Source organism: Conger conger, chromosome 11 (assembly GCF_963514075.1).
Source record: "Conger conger chromosome 11, fConCon1.1, whole genome shotgun sequence".
Taxonomy (NCBI): Eukaryota; Metazoa; Chordata; class Actinopteri; order Anguilliformes; family Congridae; genus Conger; species Conger conger.
The window spans coordinates 6,055,101-6,060,789 of NC_083770.1; positions in this window are offsets into that span (position 1 = coordinate 6,055,101).

Below are 5,689 nucleotides of genomic sequence, written 5' to 3' on the forward strand. Positions count from 1 at the left end.
TAAAGCATGAATACAGTCTGTTAGATCATATACAGTGGTGTGAAAAAGTGTTTGCCCCCTTCCTGATTTCTTATTTTTTTGCATGTTTGTCACACTTAAATGTTTCAGATCATCAAACAAATTTAAATATTAGTCAAACACAACACAAGTAAACACAAAATGCAGTTTTTAAATGAAGGTTTTTATTATTAAGGGAGAAAAAAAATCCAAACCGACATGGCCCTGTTTGAAAAAGTGATTGCCCCCTAAACCCAATAACTGGTTGGGCCACCCTTAGCAGCAACAACTGCAATCAAGCGTTTGCGATAACTTGCAATGAGTCTCTTACAGTGCTGTGGAGGAATTTTGGCCCACTCATCTTTGCAGAATTGTTGTAATTCAGCCACATTGGAGGGTTTTCGAGCATGAACCTCCTTTTTAAGGTCATGCCACAGCATCTCAATAGGATTCAGGTCGGGACTTTGACTAGGCCACTCCAAAGTCTTCATTTTGTTTTTCTTCAGCCATTCAGAGGTGGACCTGCTCGTGTGTTTTGGATCATTGTCCTGCTTCAGAACCCAAGTTTGTTTCAGCTTGAGGTCACAAACAGATGGCCGGACATTCTCCTTCAGGATTTTTTGGTAGACAGCAGAATTCATGGTTCCATTTATCACAGCAAGTCTTCCAGGTCCTGAAGCAGCACCCCAGACCATCACACTACCACCACCATATTTTACTTTCGGCATGATGTTCTTTTTCTGAAATGCGGTGTTACTTTTACGCCAGATGTAATGGGACACACACCTTCCAATAAGTTCAACTTTTGTCTCGTCAGACCACAGAGTTCAAAAGTCTTGGGGAACATCAAGATGTTTTCTGGCAAAATTGAGACGAGCCTTAATGTTCTTTTTGCTCAGCAGTCGTTTTCGTCTTGGAATTCTGCCATGCAGGCCATTTTGGCCCAGTCTCTTTCTTATGGTGGAGTCATGAACACTGACCTTAACTGAGGCAAGTGAGGCCTGCAGTTCTTTGGATGTTGTTGTCTTTTGTGACCTCTTGGATGAGTCGTCGCTGCGCTCTTGGGGTAATTTTGGTCGGCCGGCCACTCCTGGGAAGCCATTTGTGGATAATGGCTCTCACTGTGGTTCGCTGGAGTCCCAAAGCTTTAGAAATGGCTTTATAACCTTTTCCAGAGTGATAGATCTCAATTACTTTCTTTCTCATTTGTTCCTGAATTTCTTTAGATCGCGGCATGATGTCTAGCTTTTGAGGATCATTTGGTCTACTTCACTTTGTCAGGCAGGTCCTATTTAAGTGATTTCTTGATTGAGAACAGGTGTGGCTAGAGAAATTGAACTCAGGTTTGATAAACCACAGTTAAGTGATGTTTTAACAGGGGGGGCAATCACTTTTTCACACAGGGCCATGTAGGTTTGGATTTTCTCCCTTAATAATAAAAACCTTCATTTAAAAACTGCATTTTGTGTTTGACTAATATTTAAATTTGTTTGATGATCTGAAACATTGAAGTGTGACAAACATGAAAAAAAAAAAAGGTCAGGAAGGGGGCAAACACTTTTTCACACCACTGTACAGCCATTATACAGCACACCTCCATTCGTCCGCTTGTAGGGAATAGGTTGAAAGGATGATTCGTCTGACCATATTACTCTTTCAGCGGCTCAGTAAAACACTGGCTGGTTTTGTTTTTTTAGCTCTTTACTCATTTTATGTACAATACCACTCTTTCAAAATAAATGTATCTATTCATGGTAGCCAGAATTCAAGCGCAGCTAGCTGAGCCTACCCAGAAGTTGTGTACCTGTGTGTATACACTACACCTGTGTGGGAGCACATATGTTTTGTTCCCTTCATTTACAGTGTTTTGTTTATTTTGACAGTTATCTGTATTTTCAATTGAACAGTGAATACCTTATATACCTTGTAATAGTAGCCACACTTTGGCTTAATGTGTGTAATTTGTGGGATGTGCTTTGCTAAGAAACCAATAGGTGGCTATTACCATTCCCTGGTGCTGCTTTGGTAACTAATGTACACAATGAAATGAATGGGAAGCTTCCTTCCCAGAGTGCTACAGAATAAAGCTTTTTCCCCACCAATGAGTGTCCTTGGCGTAATCGGCTCTATACACTAACGCCAGTTTACAGATTGACCACATTAAAATGAGGCATAATTCATGAGCTCAGTGAAAATTAAATGTAAAGAAATATAGCTAAAATAAAATAAACATCAAAGCAATATTCTGGCATATGGCCCAGAATAAAATGATAGAATGTAAAATTCTATAGTGCAGCATGCAAGTCCATTTAGGGTATGGTCAGACCAGTCCCATTTTTTTTTTTTTTTTTACACCAAAGCTGCATTCCTTTGCATTCCATTGCAAGCACCTGTTCGTTCACTTATCGATTGGAAACCGTGTAAATTATACTCATCTGTAGGTACTCACCTGTAAGCTGTTACTTCCTATATCTATCTAGAGAGAAAAGCAAACAAGTGTTTATCTTTGAAGGCTATGTAAATATGTTAACTTCAAATGATCACATAGATTGTGAATGCAGTTCACCTGGCTCGCTAGGGGGAGAAATATGGAATTGGAGATGACATTCACTCATGAAATAGCTATATAACTGGGTGCAAATAATATCTGTCAAGAATCAAGGATGACTATTTCGGTCAGTGTTTTAGTATCTATTCTAGTTATCCTTATAGACAGTGAATTATTGGCGAAGGAATTTGAGAAAAAAGGCTGCATATAATAAACAAATGGATAATGATCTATGTTTCACACAATAACACTATATTTTTATTTCAATACATTTACTTTCAGGTTTCATTTATTTAGTATTCTCTAGTTATTTGCACCCTGAACAATTATTGTAAATAAAATAAAACAAAGTGAAATTGGTAATACAATTTTACTTTCATTTAGTTCATCTTAGTTTAAAGAAACTATATTGTTTTCTCTCACTTCCTGTATCACTAGAGTACATGAATTTGGTAATGAGTGTGAAAAATCCCTTTGCAAACCATCAGCATGGGAAAAGCCAAAGAACTGGCAATTCAGAAGACACAGATGGTAATTGACCATCACAAGTCGGGCAATGGGTACTAAAAATATGTATTTTGCGGCATTTGCAGACATATTCCTCATAAATAATCTGTTTGAAAATCAATTTGTCCATATTTTCTTGTCATAATTTCAATAAAACATCACCTAAACCATAGGCGCCGGAACGACCCAAATCTTACTGGCGCTGACTGCGTGGTTGAGTGACCACGCCCCCATCTACGTCATCATGGATTGACGTCATTACATCGTTTACTTCCTTGACATTAATGTTTTGGGACTGCTTTGTATTAAACAGCCAGAGAAAAACTCATAAGCTCTTCAAATTCACAAATGCGATTAAAAAAACCTGTTGTCATCATACAAGTCTTCAAAATTATAATGGTTTGCGAGAAAGAAGCTAGGAGTAGATCATTATTTTCATTATTATTATTTTTTTTTTTACCCTGCTAGCTAACTATGATATCGGTTTGCGTGCTCTCTCCAAACCAACCTTTCAACCAATCGACCTTGTGAATTTACACTAAACAGTCAGTAGATGGAGCTCTTTAACACCAATAAAAAGAGTCACAATATGATCAACACAGAAATAGGATATGATAGCTACTATATGGTTGTACAAATTCAGGCAATTTCAAGTTATTTGAAACTTCTCTTGCTGTAACAACCACAACCTCCAATTTTCAATAAATTATGAGAGAACCGTTTTTTCATGACAACAGCTAGACAACATAGCAACAGTAACTAAGAGGGGAAACCACCACGGTTTGTCATGTCTATCAGTTACATTACGTTGTTTTTGTGTTTAGTGATTGTGTTGAACTTGCTGTTATCTTAGTATGATTAGTAATAGGCTTTATTTAAGGACTATTAGATTTTCGAGTTTGTGTTTGTGGTTGAAATTCTAGGCGGTGCTTTGGGTGATGATAGCACCACTAACTTTTTCCCAAGTGGTTCTGTAGCACCAGTAGCACCACCCATTCTGGCGGCATTGGCTAGTTTAGCTATTATGGGCTAGTTTTAATTCCTCATTAAACCTGTAACTTAATACTTTAAACACGCTATTCTACTGAATATGTTTTTCAAGTATTTCTCGGGTTTTACTCAACAAAATAAAACCAGATGGTTCCAAGCATAGCCATGTACTGTTGCTCAAACTAAATAAAAAAACACTTAAATTATTCATTGTATAGAATGGTATTGCTCACTGAACTGAACAATTTTCTTTAGAGTGGAAAATACTCCTTGGTTATTTGAAAGAATATTTTAACTAGATTTCTCAGCTGGCGGCATGGACGGTGCAGTGAGTAGCACTGCCGCCTCACAGCAAGGAGGTCCTGGGTTCAAATCCCCATCGGCCGGGGCCTCTCTGTGTGGAGTTTGCATGTTCTCCCCGTGTTTGCGTGGGTTTCCTCCCACAGTCCAAAGACATGCAGGTTAGGCTGATTGGACAGTCTAAATTGCCTGTAGGTATGAATGTGTGAGTGAATGGTGTGTGTGCCCTACGATGGACAGGCGACCTGGGTGTATTCCTGCCTTTCGCCCAATATATGCTGGGATAGGCTCCAGCCCCCTGTGACCCTGTTCAGGATAAGCGGGTTAGGATAATGAATGAATGAATGAATGAATGAATGAATGAATGAATGGATTTTTCGACTACCGATCTACGGCCCATAGGCTATAAGAAGAGTTCTAGGGGTGTGTCTTCAGACTACTTTTTCAGGCTAACCTCATTGGCAGTCAGGTAGCATACTTTGGCAAGCATGCATTGGGTGTTGCACTTCGTGCTTAGCAAGATGTTTTGTCATGTAACACAGTTTATCACAAACATCAGTAGGGGGAGAGGTCAGACATGTTATCCACATAATCCATGGCTGGTGCTCAATAGAGGGGGTTACTCAAGTTACTCTTCCTGTGTCTGACAGGTGTCCTTCAAGTCTCCTGCCATGCTTGACACATGGTGCCAGAAGTGCCAGAACACAACAGGGGGTTCTGCCGACCGTGAACAGTGGTGGAAAGTCCAGGGGCTCATTCCAATCACTCATTCTTCACCTCGGGATAATCCCCCCTCCCATTCCTCAACATGTACTCATGAATTATTCCCAAACCTCCTGAACTCCTACAAAAAATATTGCCTCTTCAATTTGAAAGTGCACTGTTTTTTTGATCTCCTCGCTTCTTCATGCAGGGAATATTGCATGATTGAATTTTCCATTCCAGGAAGCCTGGATTCAGACCCTTGCTGGGCAGGGAGGAAAAATGAGGGCAAAAACATTCCCTTCCCGTCTTGCCCGTCTTTTCCTGACTAAATTTGTGACATGCAACAAGCACGCAAGGGAGGATAGATCAACAGACATCCCTTCTTGCTGAAAGCATCTCATACCCTTGGAGGGAGGGAGGGAGGAACAACAAGGGAGCAAAGGAATACAATCGTTCCCTCCCCTTTCATAATTTCAGAACTCAAACTCGGAAGAAAGCATCCAATTTGGAATCGAACCCAGCATAGGGGTCCGAAGGGCCGGCCAAGTGTGTCTAATGTGTGGTGCAGAGAAAAGCTGCAAATCAGACCACAGGTCACTACCAGCCATCACCACTCTTTTTAAGACAGTGAAGAACATGACA